This window comes from Salminus brasiliensis, chromosome 4, assembly GCF_030463535.1.
Source record: "Salminus brasiliensis chromosome 4, fSalBra1.hap2, whole genome shotgun sequence".
Taxonomy (NCBI): domain Eukaryota; kingdom Metazoa; phylum Chordata; class Actinopteri; order Characiformes; family Bryconidae; genus Salminus; species Salminus brasiliensis.
Window position 1 is genome coordinate 17,989,670 of NC_132881.1, and position 22,640 is coordinate 18,012,309.

The 22,640-nt window shown below is 38.3% G+C and overlaps 17 non-coding genes across 17 annotated transcripts; all 17 read right to left on the minus strand.

Annotated features, from left to right (window-relative positions):
* Positions 1-1,910: 1,910 nt before the first annotated feature.
* On the minus strand, positions 1,911-2,000 carry trnar-ucu (transfer RNA arginine (anticodon UCU)). Its single transcript is given in 2 exon segments — positions 1,911-1,946; positions 1,964-2,000. It is a non-coding gene; the product is annotated as a tRNA-Arg (tRNA).
* A 2,680-nt stretch (positions 2,001-4,680) lies between these two features.
* trnar-ucu (transfer RNA arginine (anticodon UCU)) lies at positions 4,681-4,770 on the minus strand. Its single transcript is given in 2 exon segments — positions 4,681-4,716; positions 4,734-4,770. It is a non-coding gene; the product is annotated as a tRNA-Arg (tRNA).
* A 3,006-nt stretch (positions 4,771-7,776) lies between these two features.
* Positions 7,777-7,850, minus strand: trnat-agu (transfer RNA threonine (anticodon AGU)). Its single transcript has one exon. It is a non-coding gene; the product is annotated as a tRNA-Thr (tRNA).
* A 5,140-nt stretch (positions 7,851-12,990) lies between these two features.
* trnar-ucu (transfer RNA arginine (anticodon UCU)) lies at positions 12,991-13,080 on the minus strand. Its single transcript is given in 2 exon segments — positions 12,991-13,026; positions 13,044-13,080. It is a non-coding gene; the product is annotated as a tRNA-Arg (tRNA).
* A 235-nt stretch (positions 13,081-13,315) lies between these two features.
* Positions 13,316-13,389, minus strand: trnat-agu (transfer RNA threonine (anticodon AGU)). The gene has a single exon. It is a non-coding gene; the product is annotated as a tRNA-Thr (tRNA).
* A 523-nt stretch (positions 13,390-13,912) lies between these two features.
* On the minus strand, positions 13,913-14,002 carry trnar-ucu (transfer RNA arginine (anticodon UCU)). Its single transcript is given in 2 exon segments — positions 13,913-13,948; positions 13,966-14,002. It is a non-coding gene; the product is annotated as a tRNA-Arg (tRNA).
* A 235-nt stretch (positions 14,003-14,237) lies between these two features.
* trnat-agu (transfer RNA threonine (anticodon AGU)) lies at positions 14,238-14,311 on the minus strand. Its single transcript has one exon. It is a non-coding gene; the product is annotated as a tRNA-Thr (tRNA).
* Positions 14,312-17,603: 3,292 nt separating this feature from the next.
* On the minus strand, positions 17,604-17,693 carry trnar-ucu (transfer RNA arginine (anticodon UCU)). Its single transcript is given in 2 exon segments — positions 17,604-17,639; positions 17,657-17,693. It is a non-coding gene; the product is annotated as a tRNA-Arg (tRNA).
* Positions 17,694-17,928: 235 nt separating this feature from the next.
* Positions 17,929-18,002, minus strand: trnat-agu (transfer RNA threonine (anticodon AGU)). Its single transcript has one exon. It is a non-coding gene; the product is annotated as a tRNA-Thr (tRNA).
* Positions 18,003-18,526: 524 nt separating this feature from the next.
* trnar-ucu (transfer RNA arginine (anticodon UCU)) lies at positions 18,527-18,616 on the minus strand. The gene is given in 2 exon segments: positions 18,527-18,562; positions 18,580-18,616. It is a non-coding gene; the product is annotated as a tRNA-Arg (tRNA).
* A 235-nt stretch (positions 18,617-18,851) lies between these two features.
* Positions 18,852-18,925, minus strand: trnat-agu (transfer RNA threonine (anticodon AGU)). Its single transcript has one exon. It is a non-coding gene; the product is annotated as a tRNA-Thr (tRNA).
* Positions 18,926-19,773: 848 nt separating this feature from the next.
* trnat-agu (transfer RNA threonine (anticodon AGU)) lies at positions 19,774-19,847 on the minus strand. Its single transcript has one exon. It is a non-coding gene; the product is annotated as a tRNA-Thr (tRNA).
* A 523-nt stretch (positions 19,848-20,370) lies between these two features.
* trnar-ucu (transfer RNA arginine (anticodon UCU)) lies at positions 20,371-20,460 on the minus strand. The gene is given in 2 exon segments: positions 20,371-20,406; positions 20,424-20,460. It is a non-coding gene; the product is annotated as a tRNA-Arg (tRNA).
* Positions 20,461-21,293: 833 nt separating this feature from the next.
* Positions 21,294-21,383, minus strand: trnar-ucu (transfer RNA arginine (anticodon UCU)). Its single transcript is given in 2 exon segments — positions 21,294-21,329; positions 21,347-21,383. It is a non-coding gene; the product is annotated as a tRNA-Arg (tRNA).
* A 236-nt stretch (positions 21,384-21,619) lies between these two features.
* On the minus strand, positions 21,620-21,693 carry trnat-agu (transfer RNA threonine (anticodon AGU)). The gene has a single exon. It is a non-coding gene; the product is annotated as a tRNA-Thr (tRNA).
* Positions 21,694-22,216: 523 nt separating this feature from the next.
* trnar-ucu (transfer RNA arginine (anticodon UCU)) lies at positions 22,217-22,306 on the minus strand. The gene is given in 2 exon segments: positions 22,217-22,252; positions 22,270-22,306. It is a non-coding gene; the product is annotated as a tRNA-Arg (tRNA).
* A 236-nt stretch (positions 22,307-22,542) lies between these two features.
* On the minus strand, positions 22,543-22,616 carry trnat-agu (transfer RNA threonine (anticodon AGU)). The gene has a single exon. It is a non-coding gene; the product is annotated as a tRNA-Thr (tRNA).
* Positions 22,617-22,640: the final 24 nt, after the last annotated feature.

The following is a 22,640-nucleotide window of genomic DNA, read 5'->3' on the forward strand; positions in this document are numbered from 1 at the left end:
AAATCTTGCAAATAAAAGTACAAAAAGGTAGTAGACAGAGCTGTAAAGAAGAGTAAACACTCTCGACTCTGGTGGGACTCGAACCCACAACCATTGAATTGCCCCAGCTAATTATCTAGAAGTCCAATGCGCTATCCATTGCACCACAGAGCACAGGTGAAGAAGTTGGTTCCTTGGCCTACCTTCCTATAAAATAACAGTAGTGCTGCTAATATTTGAGGCAAACAATGAATTTCCTATGCATATGTAAATCCCAGTGGTCTGATGATTATTTGCAAGTCTAAGCACACACCAAAGCTCTGCATACTGTTAGTCATAGTCTGACGCCAATAAAAAAAAGTGTTGATTTACTTATTGTAGCAGTTACTGATTAAAGATTACCCAAGGAAAAGGTACCGCTGGGATTCAAACCCAGGATCTCCTATTTACTAGACAGGCGCTATAACCAACTAAGCCACGGCGCCCTACCTGACTGTTTTTCTATATCAATACAATATAGCTTGAGGCAAACTCAAAAACATTCTCTTCCATACAAACTTCACACAGCCAGCAAAAACAACTTCCCTGATTAGGAACCTCTGCATTTTCCAGAAACAAATAACATCAACTCTGAAAGCTTGTCTCAATTGCTTAAACCTATCATATACATGTACAGAGTACTAGACCTTGTCACACAGAATGTACACACAAAACTTAGCATCTTTTGTTTACCCTTCAGGTTCCGTTTAAACATCTTTTAATGGATCAGCAAACATCATTCTGATTCAGAAAAGGCTAAAATCCAACATTTCAAACTGCTTCATCTCACTTTTCACAAATACATGCAGAATCTTCTGCAGCACAAATATGTTCCAAGACCCCAACATCAAACAGAATATTTCTGAAAGTTTGAAATTGCTATTAATTAGGTAAAAAGACTAGAGAAAATCTTGCAAATAAAAGTACAAAAAGGTTGTAGGCAGGGCTATAAAGAAGAGGAAACACTCCTGACTCTGGTGGGACTCAAACCCGCAACCGTCGCATTGCTTCAACTATGCATCTAGAAGTCCAATGCGCTATCCATTGCGCCACAGAGGCCAGGTGAAGAAACTGGTTCCTTGGCCAACCTTCCTATAAAATAACAGTAGTGCTGCTAATATTTGAGGCAAATAATGAATTTACTATGCATATGTAAATCCCAGTGGTCTGATGATTATCTGCAAGTCTAAGCACACACCAAAGCTCTGCATACTGTTAGTCATAGTCTGATTCCAATAAAAAAAGGGTTGATTTACTCATTGTAGCAGTTACTGAATAAAGATTACCCAAGGAAAAGGCACCGCTGGGATTTGAACTCAGGATCTCCTCTTTACTAGACAGGCGCCATAACCAACTAAGCCACGGCACCCTACCTGATTGGTCTTCTAAATCAATACAATATAGCTTCAGGCAAACTCAAAAACATTCTCTTGCATACAAACTTCACACAGACAGCAAAAACAACTTCCCTGATTAGGAACCTCTGCATTTTCCAGAAACAAATAACATCAACTCTGAAAGCTTGTCTCAATTGCTTAAACCTATCATATACATGTACAGAGTACTAGACCTTGTCACACAGAATGTACACACAAAACTTAGCATCTTTTGTTTACCCTTCAGGTTCCGTTTAAACATCTTTTAATGGATCAGCAAACATCATTCTGATTCAGAAAAGGCTAAAATTCTACATTTCAAACTGCTTCATCTCACTTTTCACAAATACATGCAGAATCTTCTGCAGCACAAATATGTTCCAATACCCCAACATCAAACAGAATATTTCTGAAAGTTTGAAATTGCTATTAATTAGGTAAAAAGACTAGAGAAAATCTTGCAAATAAAAGTACAAAAAGGTAGTAGACAGAGCTATAAAGAAGAGGAAACACTCTTGACTCTGGTGGGACTCGAACCCACAACCTTTGAATTGCTCCAGCTATTTATCTAGAAGTCCAATGCGCTATCCATTGCACCACAGAGCCCAGGTGAAGAAACTGGTTCCTTGGCCAACCTTCCTATAAAATAACAGTAGTGCTGCTAATATTTGAGGCAAATAATAAATTTACTATGCATATGTAAATCCCAGTGGTCTGATGATTATCTGCAAGTCTAAGCACACACCAAAGCTCTGCATACTGTTAGTCATAGTCTGACGCCAATAAAAAAAGGGTTGATTTACTCATTGTAGCAGTTACTGATTAAAGATTACCCAAGGAAAAGGCACCGCTGGGATTCGAACCCAGGACCTCCCGTTTACTAGACAGGCGCGAAAACCAACTAAGCCACGGCGCCCTACCTGACTGGTCTTCTATATCAATACAATATAGCTTCAGGCAAACTCAAAAACATTCTCTTGCATACAAACTTCACACAGACAGCAAAAACAACTTCCCTGATTAGGAACCTCTGCATTTTCCAGAAACAAATAACATCAACTCTGAAAGCTTGTCTCAATTGCTTAAACCTATCATATACATGTACAGAGTACTAGACCTTGTCACGCAGAATGTACACACAAAACTTAGCATCTTTTGTTTACCCTTCAGGTTCCGTTTTAACATCTTTTAATGGATAAGCAAACATCATTCTGATTCAGAAAAGGCTAAAATCCAACATTTCAAACTGCTTCATCTCACTTTTCACAAATACATGCAGAATCTTCTGCAGCACAAATATGTTCCAATACCCCAACATCAAACAGAATATTTCTGAAAGTTTGAAATTGCTATTAATTAGGTAAAAAGACTGGAGAAAATCTTGCAAATAAAAGTACAAAAAGGTAGTAGACAGAGCTATAAAGAAGAGTAAACACTCTCGTCTCTGGTGGGACTCGAACCCACAACCATTGAATTGCCCCAGCTATTTATCTAGAAGTCCAATGCGCTATCCATTGCACCACAGAGCACAGGTGAAGAAGTTGGTTCCTTGGCCTACCTTCCTATAAAATAACAGTAGTGCTGCTAATATTTGAGGCAAACAATGAATTTCCTATGCATATGTAAATCCCAGTGGTCTGATGATTATTTGCAAGTCTAAGCACACACCAAAGCTCTGCATACTGTTAGTCATAGTCTGACGCCAATAAAAAAAAGTGTTGATTTACTTATTGTAGCAGTTACTGATTAAAGATTACCCAAGGAAAAGGTACCGCTGGGATTCAAACCCAGGATCTCCTATTTACTAGACAGGCGCTATAACCAACTAAGCCACGGCGCCCTACCTGACTGTTTTTCTATATCAATACAATATAGCTTGAGGCAAACTCAAAAACATTCTCTTCCATACAAACTTCACACAGCCAGCAAAAACAACTTCCCTGATAAGGAACCTCTGCATTTTCCAGAAACAAATAACATCAACTCTGAAAGCTTGTCTCAATTGCTTAAACCTATCATATACATGTACATAGTACTAGACCTTGTCACACAGAATGTACACACAAAACTTAGCATCTTTTGTTTACCCTTCAGGTTCCGTTTAAACATCTTTTAATGGATCAGCAAACATCATTCTGATTCAGAAAAGGCTAAAATCCAACATTTCAAACTGCTTCATCTCACTTTTCACAAATACATGCAGAATCTTCTGCAGCACAAATATGTTCCAAGACCCCAACATCAAACAGAATATTTCTGAAAGTTTGAAATTGCTATTAATTAGGTAAAAAGACTAGAGAAAATCTTGCAAATAAAAGTACAAAAAGGTTGTAGGCAGGGCTATAAAGAAGAGGAAACACTCCTGACTCTGGTGGGACTCAAACCCGCAACCGTTGCATTGCTTCAACTATGCATCTAGAAGTCCAAAGCGCTATCCATTGCGCCACAGAAGCCAGGTGAAGAAACTGGTTCCTTGGCCAACCTTCCTATAAAATAACAGTAGTGCTGCTAATATTTGAGGCAAATAATGAATTTACTATGCATATGTAAATCCCAGTGGTCTGATGATTATCTGCAAGTCTAAGCACACACCAAAGCTCTGCATACTGTTAGTCATAGTCTGATTCCAATAAAAAAAGGGTTGATTTACTCATTGTAGCAGTTACTGAATAAAGATTACCCAAGGAAAAGGCACCGCTGGGATTTGAACTCAGGATCTCCTCTTTACTAGACAGGCGCCATAAGCAACTAAGCCACGGCACCCTACCTGATTGGTCTTCTAAATCAATACAATATAGCTTCAGGCAAACTCAAAAACATTCTCTTGCATACAAACTTCACACAGACAGCAAAAACAACTTCCCTGATTAGGAACCTCTGCATTTTCCAGAAACAAATAACATCAACTCTGAAAGCTTGTCTCAATTGCTTAAACCTATCATATACATGTACAGAGTACTAGACCTTGTCACACAGAATGTACACACAAAACTTAGCATCTTTTGTTTACCCTTCAGGTTCCGTTTAAACATCTTTTAATGGATCAGCAAACATCATTCTGATTCAGAAAAGGCTAAAATCCTACATTTCAAACTGCTTCATCTCACTTTTCACAAATACATGCAGAATCTTCTGCAGCACAAATATGTTCCAATACCCCAACATCAAACAGAATATTTCTGAAAGTTTGAAATTGCTATTAATTAGGTAAAAAGACTAGAGAAAATCTTGCAAATAAAAGTACAAAAAGGTAGTAGACAGAGCTATAAAGAAGAGGAAACACTCTTGACTCTGGTGGGACTCGAACCCACAACCTTTGAATTGCTCCAGCTATTTATCTAGAAGTCCAATGCGCTATCCATTGCACCACAGAGCCCAGGTGAAGAAACTGGTTCCTTGGCCAACCTTCCTATAAAATAACAGTAGTGCTGCTAATATTTGAGGCAAATAATAAATTTACTATGCATATGTAAATCCCAGTGGTCTGATGATTATCTGCAAGTCTAAGCACACACCAAAGCTCTGCATACTGTTAGTCATAGTCTGATTCCAATAAAAAAAGGGTTGATTTACTCATTGTAGCAGTTACTGATTAAAGATTACCCAAGGAAAAGGCACCGCTGGGATTTGAACCCAGGACCTCCCGTTTACTAGACAGGCGCGAAAACCAACTAAGCCACGGCGCCCTACCTGACCGGTCTTCTATATCAATACAATATAGCTTCAGGCAAACTCAAAAACATTCTCTTGCATACAAACTTCACACAGACAGCAAAAACAACTTCCCTGATTAGGAACCTCTGCATTTTCCAGAAACAAATAACATCAACTCTGAAAGCTTGTCTCAATTGCTTAAACCTATCATATACATGTACAGAGTACTAGACCTTGTCACGCAGAATGTACACACAAAACTTAGCATCTTTTGTTTACCCTTCAGGTTCCGTTTTAACATCTTTTAATGGATAAGCAAACATCATTCTGATTCAGAAAAGGCTAAAATCCAACATTTCAAACTGCTTCATCTCACTTTTCACAAATACATGCAGAATCTTCTGCAGCACAAATATGTTCCAATACCCCAACATCAAACAGAATATTTCTGAAAGTTTGAAATTGCTATTAATTAGGTAAAAAGACTGGAGAAAATCTTGCAAATAAAAGTACAAAAAGGTAGTAGACAGAGCTATAAAGAAGAGTAAACACTCTCGACTCTGGTGGGACTCGAACCCACAACCATTGAATTGCCCCAGCTATTTATCTAGAAGTCCAATGCGCTATCCATTGCACCACAGAGCACAGGTGAAGAAGTTGGTTCCTTGGCCTACCTTCCTATAAAATAACAGTAGTGCTGCTAATATTTGAGGCAAACAATGAATTTCCTATGCATATGTAAATCCCAGTGGTCTGATGATTATTTGCAAGTCTAAGCACACACCAAAGCTCTGCATACTGTTAGTCATAGTCTGACGCCAATAAAAAAAGTGTTGATTTACTTATTGTAGCAGTTACTGATTAAAGATTACCCAAGGAAAAGGTACCGCTGGGATTCAAACCCAGGATCTCCTATTTACTAGACAGGCGCTATAACCAACTAAGCCACGGCGCCCTACCTGACTGTTTTTCTATATCAATACAATATAGCTTGAGGCAAACTCAAAAACATTCTCTTCCATACAAACTTCACACAGCCAGCAAAAACAACTTCCCTGATTAGGAACCTCTGCATTTTCCAGAAACAAATAACATCAACTCTGAAAGCTTGTCTCAATTGCTTAAACCTATCATATACATGTACATAGTACTAGACCTTGTCACACAGAATGTACACACAAAACTTAGCATCTTTTGTTTACCCTTCAGGTTCCGTTTAAACATCTTTTAATGGATCAGCAAACATCATTCTGATTCAGAAAAGGCTAAAATCCAACATTTCAAACTGCTTCATCTCACTTTTCACAAATACATGCAGAATCTTCTGCAGCACAAATATGTTCCAAGACCCCAACATCAAACAGAATATTTCTGAAAGTTTGAAATTGCTATTAATTAGGTAAAAAGACTAGAGAAAATCTTGCAAATAAAAGTACAAAAAGGTTGTAGGCAGGGCTATAAAGAAGAGGAAACACTCTTGACTCTGGTGGGACTCAAACCCGCAACCGTTGCATTGCTTCAACTATGCATCTAGAAGTCCAATGCGCTATCCATTGCGCCACAGATGCCAGGTGAAGAAACTGGTTCTTTGGCCAACCTTCCTATAAAATAACAGTAGTGCTGCTAATATTTGAGGCAAATAATGAATTTACTATGCATATGTAAATCCCAGTGGTCTGATGATTATCTGCAAGTCTAAGCACACACCAAAGCTCTGCATACTGTTAGTCATAGTCTGATTCCAATAAAAAAAGGGTTGATTTACTCATTGTAGCAGTTACTGAATAAAGATTACCCAAGGAAAAGGCACCGCTGGGATTTGAACCCAGGATCTCCTCTTTATTAGACAGGCGCCATAACCAACTAAGCCACGGCACCCTACCTGATTGGTCTTCTAAATCAATACAATATAGCTTCAGGCAAACTCAAAAACATTCTCTTGCATACAAACTTCACACAGACAGCAAAAACAACTTCCCTGATTAGGAACCTCTGCATTTTCCAGAAACAAATAACATCAACTCTGAAAGCTTGTCTCAATTGCTTAAACCTATCATACACATGTACAGAGTACTAGACCTTGTCACGCAGAATGTACACACAAAACTTAGCATCTTTTGTTTACCCTTCAGGTTCATTTTAAACATCTTTTAATGGATCAGCAAACATCATTCTGATTCAGAAAAGGCTAAAATCCAACATTTCAAACTGCTTCATCTCACTTTTCACAAATACATGCAGAATCTTCTGCAGCACAAATATGTTCCAAGACCCCAACATCAAACAGAATATTTCTGAAAGTTTGAAATTGCTATTAATTAGGTAAAAAAGACTAGAGAAAATCTTGCAAATAAAAGTACAAAAAGGTAGTAGACAGAGCTATAAAGAAGAGGAAACACTCTCGACTCTGGTGGGACTCGATCCCACAACCTTTGAATTGCTCCAGCTATTCATCTAGAAGTCCAACGCGCTATCCACTGTGACACAGAGCCCAGGTGAAGAAACTGGTTCCTTGGCCAACCTTCCTATAAAATAACAGTAGTGCTGCTAATATTTGAGGCAAATAATAAATTTACTATGCATATGTAAATCCCAGTGGTCTGATGATTATCTGCAAGTCTAAGCACACACCAAAGCTCTGCATACTGTTAGTCATAGTCTGATTCCAATAAAAAAAGGGTTGATTTACTCATTGTAGCAGTTACTGAATAAAGATTACCCAAGGAAAAGGCACCGCTGGGATTCGAACCCAGGATCTCCTGTTTACTAGACAGGCACTATAACCAACTAAGCCACGGCACCCTACATGACTGGTTTTCTATATCAATACAATATAGCTTCAGGCAAACTCAAAAACATTCTCTTGCATACAAACTTCACACAGACAGCAAAAACAACTTCCCTGATTAGGAACCTCTGCATTTTCCAGAAACAAATAACATCAACTCTGAAAGCTTGTCTCAATTGCTTAAACCTATCATATACATGTACAGAGTACTAGACCTTGTCACACAGAATGTACACACAAAACTTAGCATCTTTTGTTTACCCTTCAGGTTCCGTTTTAACATCTTTTAATGGATCAGCAAACATCATTCTGATTCAGAAAAGGCTAAAATCCAACATTTCAAACTGCTTCATCTCACTTTTCACAAATACATGCAGAATCTTCTGCAGCACAAATATGTTCCAAGACCCCAACATCAAACAGAATATTTCTGAAAGTTTGAAATTGCTATTAATTAGGTAAAAAGACTAGAGAAAATCTTGCAAATAACAGTACAAAAAGGTAGTAGACAGAGCTATAAAGAAGAGGAAACACTCTCGACTCTGGTGGGACTCGAACACCAAAACCTCTGAATTGCTCCAGCTATGCATCTAGAAGTCCAATGCCCTAACCATTGCCCCACAGAGCCCAGTTGAAGAGACTGGATCCTTGGCCAACCTTCCTATAACATAACAGTAGTGCTGCTAATATTTGAGGCAAATAATGAATTTAATATGCATATGTAAATCCCAGTGGTCTGATGATTATCTGCAAGTCTAAGCACACACCAAAGCTCTGCATACTGTTAGTCATAGTCTGATGCCAATAAAAAAAGAGTTGATTTACTCATTGCAGCAGTTACTGATTAAAGATTACCCAAGGAAAAGGCACCGTTGGGATTCGAACCCAGGACCTCCCGTATACTAGACAGGCGCGAAAACCAACTAAGCCACGGCGCCCTACCTGACTGCTCTTCTATATCAATACAATATAGCTTCAGGCAAACTCAAAAACATTCTCTTGCATACAAACTTCACACAGACAGCAAAAACAACTTCCCTGATTAGGAACCTCTGCATTTTCCAGAAACAAATAACATCAACTCTGAAAGCTTGTCTCAATTGCTTAAACCTATCATATACATGTACAGAGTACTAGACCTTGTCACGCAGAATGTACACACAAAACTTAGCATCTTTTGTTTACCCTTCAGGTTCCGTTTTAACATCTTTTAATGGATAAGCAAACATCATTCTGATTCAGAAAAGGCTAAAATCCAACATTTCAAACTGCTTCATCTCACTTTTCACAAATACATGCAGAATCTTCTGCAGCACAAATATGTTCCAATACCCCAACATCAAACAGAATATTTCTGAAAGTTTGAAATTGCTATTAATTAGGTAAAAAGACTGGAGAAAATCTTGCAAATAAAAGTACAAAAAGGTAGTAGACAGAGCTATAAAGAAGAGTAAACACTCTCGACTCTGGTGGGACTCGAACCCACAACCATTGAATTGCCCCAGCTATTTATCTAGAAGTCCAATGCGCTATCCATTGCACCACAGAGCACAGGTGAAGAAGTTGGTTCCTTGGCCTACCTTCCTATAAAATAACAGTAGTGCTGCTAATATTTGAGGCAAACAATGAATTTCCTATGCATATGTAAATCCCAGTGGTCTGATGATTATTTGCAAGTCTAAGCACACACCAAAGCTCTGCATACTGTTAGTCATAGTCTGACGCCAATAAAAAAAGGGTTGATTTACTCATTGTAGCAGTTACTGATTAAAGATTACCCAAGGAAAAGGTACCGCTGGGATTCGTACCCAGGATCTCCTGTTTACTAGACAGGCGCTATAACCAACTAAGCCACGGCGCCCTACACGACTGGTTTTCTATATCAATACAATATAGCTTCAGGCAAACTCAAAAACATTCTCTTGCATACAAACTTTAGACAGACAGCAAAAACAACTTCCCTGATTAGGAACCTCTGCATTTTCCAGAAACAAATAACATCAACTCTGAAAGCTTGTCTCAATTGCTTAAACCTATCATATACATGTACAGAGTACTAGACCTTGTCACGCAGAATGTACACACAAAACTTAGCATCTTTTGTTTACCCTTCAGGTTCCGTTTTAACATCTTTTAATGGATCAGCAAACATCATTCTGATTCAGAAAAGGCTAAAATCCTACATTTTAAACTGCTTCATCTCACTTTTCACAAATACATGCAGAATCTTCTGCAGCACAAATATGTTCCAATACCCCAACATCAAACAGAATATTTCTTAAAGTTTGAAATTGCAATTAATTAGGTAAAAAGACTAGAGAAAATCTTGCAAATAAAAGTACAAAAAGGTAGTAGACAGAGCTATAAAGAAGAGGAAACACTCTCGACTTTGGTGGGACTCGATCCCACAACCTTTGAATTGCTCCAGCTATTCATCTAGCAATCCAATGCGCTATCCACTGTGACACAGAGTACAGGTGAAGAAACTGGTTCCTTGGCCAACCTTCCTATAAAATAACAGTTGTGCTGCTAATATTTGAGGCAAATAATGAATTTACTATGCATATGTAAATCCCAGTGGTCTGATGATTATCTGCAAGTCTAAGCACACACCAAAGCTCTGCATACTGTTAGTCATAGTCTGATGCCAATAAAAAAAGAGTTGATTTACTCATTGCAGCAGTTACTGATTAAAGATTACCCAAGGAAAAGGCACCGTTGGGATTCGAACCCAGGACCTCCCGTTTACTAGACAGGTGCGAAAACCAACTAAGCCACGGCGTCCTACCTGACTGGTCTTCTATATCAATACAATATAGCTTCAGGCAAACTCAAAAACATTCTCTTGCATACAAACTTCACACAGACAGCAAAAACAACTTCCCTGATTAGGAACCTCTGCATTTTCCAGAAACAAATAACATCAACTCTGAAAGCTTGTCTCAATTGCTTAAACCTATCATATACATGTACAGAGTACTAGACCTTGTCACGCAGAATGTACACACAAAACTTAGCATCTTTTGTTTACCCTTCAGGTTCCGTTTTAACATCTTTTAATGGATAAGCAAACATCATTCTGATTCAGAAAAGGCTAAAATCCAACATTTCAAACTGCTTCATCTCACTTTTCACAAATACATGCAGAATCTTCTGCAGCACAAATATGTTCCAATACCCCAACATCAAACAGAATATTTCTGAAAGTTTGAAATTGCTATTAATTAGGTAAAAAGACTGGAGAAAATCTTGCAAATAAAAGTACAAAAAGGTAGTAGACAGAGCTATAAAGAAGAGTAAACACTCTCAATTCTGGTGGGACTCGAACCCACAACCATTGAATTGCCCCAGCTATTTATCTAGAAGTCCAATGCGCTATCCATTGCACCACAGAGCACAGGTGAAGAAGTTGGTTCCTTGGCCTACCTTCCTATAAAATAACAGTAGTGCTGCTAATATTTGAGGCAAACAAAGAATTTCCTATGCATATGTAAATCCCAGTGGTCTGATGATTATTTGCAAGTCTAAGCACACACCAAAGCTCTGCATACTGTTAGTCATAGTCTGACGCCAATAAAAAAAAGTGTTGATTTACTTATTGTAGCAGTTACTGATTAAAGATTACCCAAGGAAAAGGTACCGCTGGGATTCAAACCCAGGATCTCCTATTTACTAGACAGGCGCTATAACCAACTAAGCCACGGCGCCCTACCTGACTGTTTTTCTATATCAATACAATATAGCTTGAGGCAAACTCAAAAACATTCTCTTCCATACAAACTTCACACAGCCAGCAAAAACAACTTCCCTGATTAGGAACCTCTGCATTTTCCAGAAACAAATAACATCAACTCTGAAAGCTTGTCTCAATTGCTTAAACCTATCATATACATGTACATAGTACTAGACCTTGTCACACAGAATGTACACACAAAACTTAGCATCTTTTGTTTACCCTTCAGGTTCCGTTTAAACATCTTTTAATGGATCAGCAAACATCATTCTGATTCAGAAAAGGCTAAAATCCAACATTTCAAACTGCTTCATCTCACTTTTCACAAATACATGCAGAATCTTCTGCAGCACAAATATGTTCCAAGACCCCAACATCAAACAGAATATTTCTGAAAGTTTGAAATTGCTATTAATTAGGTAAAAAGACTAGAGAAAATCTTGCAAATAAAAGTACAAAAAGGTTGTAGGCAGGGCTATAAAGAAGAGGAAACACTCCTGACTCTGGTGGGACTCAAACCCGCAACCGTTGCATTGCTTCAACTATGCATCTAGAAGTCCAATGCGCTATCCATTGCGCCACAGAGGCCAGGAGAAGAAACTGGTTCCTTGGCCAACCTTCCTATAAAATAACAGTAGTGCTGCTAATATTTGAGGCAAATAATGAATTTACTATGCATATGTAAATCCCAGTGGTCTGATGATTATCTGCAAGTCTAAGCACACACCAAAGCTCTGCATACTGTTAGTCATAGTCTGATTCCAATAAAAAAGGGTTGATTTACTCATTGTAGCAGTTACTGAATAAAGATTACCCAAGGAAAAGGCACCGCTGGGATTTGAACCCAGGATCTCCTCTTTACTAGAAAGGCGCCATAACCAACTAAGCCACGGCACCCTACCTGATTGGTCTTCTAAATCAATACAATATAGCTTCAGGCAAACTCAAAAACATTCTCTTGCATACAAACTTCACACAGACAGCAAAAACAACTTCCCTGATTAGGAACCTCTGCATTTTCCAGAAACAAATAACATCAACTCTGAAAGCTTGTCTCAATTGCTTAAACCTATCATATACATGTACAGAGTACTAGACCTTGTCACGCAAAATGTACACACAAAACTTAGCATCTTTTGTTTACCCTTTAGGTTCATTTTAAACATCTTTTAATGGATCAGCAAACATCATTCTGATTCAGAAAAGGCTAAAATCCAACATTTCAAACTGCTTCATCTCACTTTTCACAAATACATGCAGAATCTTCTGCAGCACAAATATGTTCCAAGACCCCAACATCAAACAGAATATTTCTGAAAGTTTGAAATTGCTATTAATTAGGTAAAAAAGACTAGAGAAAATCTTGCAAATAAAAGTACAAAAAGGTAGTAGACAGAGCTATAAAGAAGAGGAAACACTCTCGACTCTGGTGGGACTTGATCCCACAACCTTTGAATTGCTCCAGCTATTCATCTAGAAGTCCAATGCGCTATCCATTGCGCCACAGAGCCCAGGTGAAGAAACTGGTTCCTTGGCCAACCTTCCTATAAAATAACAGTAGTGCTGCTAATATTTGAGGCAAATAATCAATTTACTAGCATATGTAAATCCCAGTGGTCTGATGATTATCTGCAAGTCTAAGCACACACCAAAGCTCTGCATACTGTTAGTCATAGTCTGACGCCAATAAAAAAAGGGTTGATTTACTCATTGTAGCAGTTACTGATTAAAGATTACCCAAGGAAAAGGCACCGCTGGGATTCGAACCCAGGATCTCCTGTTTACTAGACAGGCGCTATAACCAACTAAGCCACGGCACCCTACATGACTGGTTTTCTATATCAATACAATATAGCTTCAGGCAAACTCAAAAACATTCTCTTGCATACAAACTTCACACAGACAGCAAAAACAACTTCCCTGATTAGGAACCTCTGCATTTTCCAGAAACAAATAACATCAACTCTGAAAGCTTGTCTCAATTGCTTAAACCTATCATATACATGTACAGAGTACTAGACCTTGTCACGCAGAATGTACACACAAAACTTAGCATCTTTTGTTTACCCTTCAGGTTCTGTTTAAACATCTTTTAATGGATCAGCAAACATCATTCTGATTCAGAAAAGGCTAAAATCCTACATTTCAAACTGCTTCATCTCACTTTTCACAAATACATGCAGAATCTTCTGCAGCACAAATATGTTCCAATACCCCAACATCAAACAGAATATTTCTGAAAGTTTGAAATTGCTATTAATTAGGTAAAAAGACTAGAGAAAATCTTGCAAATAAAAGTACAAAAAGGTAGTAGACAGAGCTATAAAGAAGAGGAAACACTCTCGACTCTGGTGGGACTCGAACCCACAACCTTTGAATTGCTCCAGCTATTTATCTAGAAGTCCAATGCGCTATCCATTGCGCCACAGAGCCCAGGTGAAGAAACTGGTTCCTTGGCCAACCTTCCTATAAAATAACAGTAGTGCTGCTAATATTTGAGGCAAATAATAAATTTACTAGCATATGTAAATCCCAGTGGTCTGATGATTATCTGCAAGTCTAAGCACACACCAAAGCTCTGCATACTGTTAGTCATAGTCTGACGCCAATAAAAAAAGGGTTGATTTACTCATTGTAGCAGTTACTGATTAAAGATTACCCAAGGAAAAGGCACCGCTGGGATTCGAACCCAGGATCTCCTGTTTACTAGACAGGCGCTATAACCAACTAAGCCACGGCACCCTACATGACTGGTTTTCTATATCAATACAATATAGCTTCAGGCAAACTCAAAAACATTCTCTTGCATACAAACTTCACACAGACAGCAAAAACAACTTCCCTGATTAGGAACCTCTGCATTTTCCAGAAACAAATAACATCAACTCTGAAAGCTTGTCTCAATTGCTTAAACCTATCATATACATGTACAGAGTACTAGACCTTGTCACACAGAATGTACACACAAAACTTAGCATCTTTTGTTTACCCTTCAGGTTCCGTTTTAACATCTTTTAATGGATCAGCAAACATCATTCTGATTCAGAAAAGGCTAAAATCCAACATTTCAAACTGCTTCATCTCACTTTTCACAAATACATGCAGAATCTTCTGCAGCACAAATATGTTCCAAGACCCCAACATCAAACAGAATATTTCTGAAAGTTTGAAATTGCTATTAATTAGGTAAAAAGACTAGAGAAAATCTTGCAAATAACAGTACAAAAAGGTAGTAGACAGAGCTATAAAGAAGAGGAAACACTCTCGACTCTGGTGGGACTCGAACCCAAAACCTCTGAATTGCTCCAGCTATGCATCTAGAAGTCCAATGCCCTAACCATTGCCCCACAGAGCCCAGTTGAAGAGACTGGATCCTTGGCCAACCTTCCTATAACATAACAGTAGTGCTGCTAATATTTGAGGCAAATAATGAATTTAATATGCATATGTAAATCCCAGTGGTCTGATGATTATCTGCAAGTCTAAGCACACACCAAAGCTCTGCATACTGTTAGTCATAGTCTGATGCCAATAAAAAAAGAGTTGATTTACTCATTGCAGCAGTTACTGATTAAAGATTACCCAAGGAAAATGCGCCGTTGGGATTCGAACCCAGGACCTCCCGTATACCAGACAGGCGCGAAAACCAACTAAGCCACGGCGCCCTACCTGACTGGTCTTCTATATCAATACAATATAGCTTCAGGCAAACTCAAAAACATTCTCTTGCATACAAACTTCACACAGACAGCAAAAACAACTTCCCTGATTAGGAACCTCTGCATTTTCCAGAAACAAATAACATCAACTCTGAAAGCTTGTCTCAATTGCTTAAACCTATCATATACATGTACAGAGTACTAGACCTTGTCACGCAGAATGTACACACAAAACTTAGCATCTTTTGTTTACCCTTCAGGTTCCGTTTTAACATCTTTTAATGGATAAGCAAACATCATTCTGATTCAGAAAAGGCTAAAATCCAACATTTCAAACTGCTTCATCTCACTTTTCACAAATACATGCAGAATCTTCTGCAGCACAAATATGTTCCAATACCCCAACATCAAACAGAATATTTCTGAAAGTTTGAAATTGCTATTAATTAGGTAAAAAGACTGGAGAAAATCTTGCAAATAAAAGTACAAAAAGGTAGTAGACAGAGCTATAAAGAAGAGTAAACACTCTCGACTCTGGTGGGACTCGAACCCACAACCATTGAATTGCCCCAGCTATTTATCTAGAAGTCCAATGCGCTATCCATTGCACCACAGAGCACAGGTGAAGAAGTTGGTTCCTTGGCCTACCTTCCTATAAAATAACAGTAGTGCTGCTAATATTTGAGGCAAACAATGAATTTCCTATGCATATGTAAATCCCAGTGGTCTGATGATTATTTGCAAGTCTAAGCACACACCAAAGCTCTGCATACTGTTAGTCATAGTCTGACGCCAATAAAAAAAGGGTTGATTTACTCATTGTAGCAGTTACTGATTAAAGATTACCCAAGGAAAAGGTACCGCTGGGATTCGTACCCAGGATCTCCTGTTTACTAGACAGGCGCTATAACCAACTAAGCCACGGCGCCCTACACGACTGGTTTTCTATATCAATACAATATAGCTTCAGGCAAACTCAAAAACATTCTCTTGCATACAAACTTTAGACAGACAGCAAAAACAACTTCCCTGATTAGGAACCTCTGCATTTTCCAGAAACAAATAACATCAACTCTGAAAGCTTGTCTCAATTGCTTAAACCTATCATATACATGTACAGAGTACTAGACCTTGTCACGCAGAATGTACACACAAAACTTAGCATCTTTTGTTTACCCTTCAGGTTCCGTTTTAACATCTTTTAATGGATCAGCAAACATCATTCTGATTCAGAAAAGGCTAAAATCCTACATTTTAAACTGCTTCATCTCACTTTTCACAAATACATGCAGAATCTTCTGCAGCACAAATATGTTCCAATACCCCAACATCAAACAGAATATTTCTTAAAGTTTGAAATTGCTATTAATTAGGTAAAAAGACTAGAGAAAATCTTGCAAATAAAAGTACAAAAAGGTAGTAGACAGAGCTATAAAGAAGAGGAAACACTCTCGACTTTGGTGGGACTCGATCCCACAACCTTTGAATTGCTCCAGCTATTCATCTAGCAATCCAATGCGCTATCCACTGTGACACAGAGTACAGGTGAAGAAACTGGTTCCTTGGCCAACCTTCCTATAAAATAACAGTAGTGCTGCTAATATTTGAGGCAAATAATGAATTTACTATGCATATGTAAATCCCAGTGGTCTGATGATTATCTGCAAGTCTAAGCACACACCAAAGCTCTGCATACTGTTAGTCATAGTCTGACGCCAATAAAAAAAGGGTTGATTTACTCATTGTAGCAGTTACTGATTAAAGATTACCCAAGGAAGAGGCACCGCTGGGATTCGAACCCAGGATCTCCTGTTTACTAGACAGGCGGTACAACCAACCAAGCCACGGCACCCTAACTGACTGGTTTTCTATATCAACACAATATAGCTTCAGGCAAACTCAAAAACATTCTCTTGCATACAAACTTCACACAGACAGCAAAAACAACTTCCCTGATTAGGAACCTCTGCATTTTCCAGAAACAAATAACATCAACTCTGAAAGCTTGTCTCAATTGCTTAAACCTATCATATACATGTACAGAGTACTAGACCTTGTCACGCAGAATGTACACACAAAACTTAGCATCTTTTGTTTACCCTTCAGGTTCTGTTTAAACATCTTTTAATGGATCAGCAAACATCATTCTGATTCAGAAAAGGCTAAAATCCTACATTTCAAACTGCTTCATCTCACTTTTCACAAATACATGCAGAATCTTCTGCAGCACAAATATGTTCCAATACCCCAACATCAAACAGAATATTTCTGAAAGTTTGAAATTGCTATTAATTAGGTAAAAAGACTAGAGAAAATCTTGCAAATAAAAGTACAAAAAGGTAGTAGACAGAGCTATAAAGAAGAGGAAACACTCTCGACTCTGGTGGGACTCGAACCCACAACCTTTGAATTGCTCCAGCTATTTATCTAGAAGTCCAATGCGCTATCCATTGCGCCACAGAGCCCAGGTGAAGAAACTGGTTCCTTGGCCAACCTTCCTATAAAATAACAGTAGTGCTGCTAATATTTGAGGCAAATAATCAATTTACTAGCATATGTAAATCCCAGTGGTCTGATGATTATCTGCAAGTCTAAGCACACACCAAAGCTCTGCATACTGTTAGTCATAGTCTGACGCCAATAAAAAAAGGGTTGATTTACTCATTGTAGCAGTTACTGATTAAAGATTACCCAAGGAAAAGGCACCGCTGGGATTCGAACCCAGGATCTCCTGTTTACTAGACAGGCGCTATAACCAACTAAGCCACGGCACCCTACATGACTGGTTTTCTATATCAATACAATATAGCTTCAGGCAAACTCAAAAACATTCTCTTGCATACAAACTTCACACAGACAGCAAAAACAACTTCCCTGATTAGGAACCTCTGCATTTTCCAGAAACAAATAACATCAACTCTGAAAGCTTGTCTCAATTGCTTAAACCTATCATATACATGTACAGAGTACTAGACCTTGTCACGCAGAATGTACACACAAAACTTAGCATCTTTTGTTTACCCTTCAGGTTCTGTTTAAACATCTTTTAATGGATCAGCAAACATCATTCTGATTCAGAAAAGGCTAAAATCCTACATTTAAAAACTGCTTCATCTCACTTTTCACAAATACATGCAGAATCTTCTGCAGCACAAATATGTTCCAATACCCCAACATCAAACAGAATATTTCTGAAAGTTTGAAATTGCTATTAATTAGGTAAAAAGACTAGAGAAAATCTTGCAAATAAAAGTACAAAAAGGTAGTAGACAGAGCTATAAAGAAGAGGAAACACTCTCGACTCTGGTGGGACTCGAACCCACAACCTTTGAATTGCTCCAGCTATTTATCTAGAAGTCCAATGCGCTATCCATTGCGCCACAGAGCCCAGGTGAAGAAACTGGTTCCTTGGCCAACCTTCCTATAAAATAACAGTAGTGCTGCTAATATTTGAGGCAAATAATCAATTTACTAGCATATGTAAATCCCAGTGGTCTGATGATTATCTGCAAGTCTAAGCACACACCAAAGCTCTGCATACTGTTAGTCATAGTCTGACGCCAATAAAAAAAGGGTTGATTTACTCATTGTAGCAGTTACTGATTAAAGATTACCCAAGGAAAAGGCACCGCTGGGATTCGAACCCAGGATCTCCTGTTTACTAGACAGGCGCTATAACCAACTAAGCCACGGCACCCTACATGACTGGTTTTCTATATCAATACAATATAGCTTCAGGCAAACTCAAAAACATTCTCTTGCATACAAACTTCACACAGACAGCAAAAACAACTTCCCTGATTAGGAACCTCTGCATTTTCCAGAAACAAATAACATCAACTCTGAAAGCTTGTCTCAATTGCTTAAACCTATCATATACATGTACAGAGTACTAGACCTTGTCACACAGAATGTACACACAAAACTTAGCATCTTTTGTTTACCCTTCAGGTTCCGTTTTAACATCTTTTAATGGATCAGCAAACATCATTCTGATTCAGAAAAGGCTAAAATCCAACATTTCAAACTGCTTCATCTCACTTTTCACAAATACATGCAGAATCTTCTGCAGCACAAATATGTTCCAAGACCCCAACATCAAACAGAATATTTCTGAATGTTTGAAATTGCTATTAATTAGGTAAAAAGACTAGAGAAAATCTTGCAAATAACAGTACAAAAAGGTAGTAGACAGAGCTATAAAGAAGAGGAAACACTCTCGACTCTGGTGGGACTCGAACCCAAAACCTCTGAATTGCTCCAGCTATGCATCTAGAAGTCCAATGCCCTAACCATTGCCCCACAGAGCCCAGTTGAAGAGACTGGATCCTTGGCCAACCTTCCTATAACATAACAGTAGTGCTGCTAATATTTGAGGCAAATAATGAATTTAATATGCATATGTAAATCCCAGTGGTCTGATGATTATCTGCAAGTCTAAGCACACACCAAAGCTCTGCATACTGTTAGTCATAGTCTGATGCCAATAAAAAAGGGTTGATTTACTCATTGTAGCAGTTACTGAATAAAGATTACCCAAGGAAAAGGCACCGCTGGGATTCGAACCCAGGACCTCCTGTTTACTAGACAGGCGCTATAACCAACTAAGCCACGGCGCCCTACATGACTGGTTTTCTATATCAATACAATATAGCTTCAGGCAAACTCAAAAACATTCTCTTGCATACAAACTTTAGACAGACAGCAAAAACAACTTCCCTGATTAGGAACCTCTGCATTTTCCAGAAACAAATAACATCAACTCTGAAAGCTTGTCTCAATTGCTTAAACCTATCATATACATGTACAGAGTACTAGACCTTGTCACGCAGAATGTACACACAAAACTTAGCATCTTTTGTTTACCCATCAGGTTCCGTTTAAACATCTTTTAATGGATCAGCAAACATCATTCTGATTCAGAAAAGGCTAAAATCCTACATTTCAAACTGCTTCATCTCACTTTTCACAAATACATGCAGAATCTTCTGCAGCACAAATATGTTCCAATACCCCAACATCAAACAGAATATTTCTGAAAGTTTGAAATTGCTATTAATTAGGTAAAAAGACTAGAGAAAATCTTGCAAATAAAAGTACAAAAAGGTAGTAGACAGAGCTATAAAGAAGAGGAAACACTCTCGACTCTGGTGGGACTCGAACCCACAACCTTTGAATTGCTCCAGCTATTTATCTAGAAGTCCAATGCGCTATCCATTGCGCCACAGAGCCCAGGTGAAGAAACTGGTTCCTTGGCCAACCTTCCTATAAAATAACAGTAGTGCTGCTAATATTTGAGGCAAATAATAAATTTACTATGCATATGTAAATCCCAGTGGTCTGATGATTATCTGCAAGTCTAAGCACACACCAAAGCTCTGCATACTGTTAGTCATAGTCTGACGCCAATAAAAAAAGGGTTGATTTACTCATTGTAGCAGTTACTGATTAAAGATTACCCAAGGAAAAGGGACCGCTGGGATTCGAACCCAGGATCTCCTGTTTACTAGACAGGCGCTATAACCAACTAAGCCACGGCACCCTACATGACTGTTTTTCTATATCAATACAATGTAGCTTCAGGCAAACTCAAAAACATTCTCTTGCATACAAACTTTACACAGACAGCAAAAACAACTTCCCTGATTAGGAACCTCTGCATTTTCCAGAAACAAATAACATCAACTCTGAAAGCTTGTCTCAATTGCTTAAACCTATCATATACATGTACAGAGTACTAGACCTTGTCACGCAGAATGTACACACAAAACTTAGCATCTTTTGTTTACCCATCAGGTTCCGTTTAAACATCTTTTAATGGATCAGCAAACATCATTCTGATTCAGAAAAGGCTAAAATCCTACATTTCAAACTGCTTCATCTCACTTTTCACAAATACATGCAGAATCTTCTGCAGCACAAATATGTTCCAATACCCCAACATCAAACAGAATATTTCTGAAAGTTTGAAATTGCTATTAATTAGGTAAAAAGACTAGAGAAAATCTTGCAAATAAAAGTACAAAAAGGTAGTAGACAGAGCTATAAAGAAGAGGAAACACTCTCGACTCTGGTGGGACTCGAACCCACAACCTTTGAATTGCTCCAGCTATTTATCTAGAAGTCCAATGCGCTATCCATTGCGCCACAGAGCCCAAGTGAAAAAACTGGTTCCTTGGCCAACCTTCCTATAAAATAACAGTAGTGCTGCTAATATTTGAGGCAAATAATAAATTTACTATGCATATGTAAATCCCAGTGGTCTGATGATTATCTGCAAGTCTAAGCACACACCAAAGCTCTGCATACTGTTAGTCATAGTCTGACGCCAATAAAAAAAGGGTTGATTTACTCATTGTAGCAGTTACTGATTAAAGATTACCCAAGGAAAAGGTACCGCTGGGATTCGAACCCAGGATCTCCTGTTTACTAGACAGGCGCTATAACCAACTAAGCCACGGCACCCTACATGACTGGTTTTCTATATCAATACAATGTAGCTTCAGGCAAACTCAAAAACATTCTCTTGCATACAAACTTTACACAGACAGCAAAAACAACTTCCCTGATTAGGAACCTCTGCATTTTCCAGAAACAAATAACATCAACTCTGAAAGCTTGTCTCAATTGCTTAAACCTATCATATACATGTACAGAGTACTAGACCTTGTCACGCAGAATGTACACACAAAACTTAGCATCTTTTGTTTACCCTTCAGGTTCCGTTTAAACATCTTTTAATGGATCAGCAAGCATCATTCTGATTCAGAAAAGGCTAAAATCCTACATTTCAAACTGCTTCATCTCACTTTTCACAAATACATGCAGAATCTTCTGCAGCACAAATATGTTCCAATACCCCAACATCAAACAGAATATTTCTGAAAGTTTGAAATTGCTATTAATTAGGTAAAAAGACTAGAGAAAATCTTGCAAATAAAAGTACAAAAAGGTAGTAGACAGAGCTATAAAGAAGAGGAAACACTCTCGACTCTGGTGGGACTCGAACCCACAACCTTTGAATTGCTCCAGCTATTTATCTAGAAGTCCAATGCGCTATCCATTGCGCCACAGAGCCCAGGTGAAGAAACTGGTTCCTTGGCCAACCTTCCTATAAAATAACAGTAGTGCTGCTGATATTTGAGGCAAATAATAAATTTACTATGCATATGTAAATCCCAGTGGTCTGATGATTATCTGCAAGTCTAAGCACACACCAAAGCTCTGCATACTGTTAGTCATAGTCTGACGCCAATAAAAAAAGGGTTGATTTACTCATTGTAGCAGTTACTGATTAAAGATTACCCAAGGAAAAGGCACCGCTGGGATTCGAACCCAGGATCTCCTGTTTACTAGACAGGCGCTATAACCAACTAAGCCACGGCACCCTACATGACTGGTTTTCTATATCA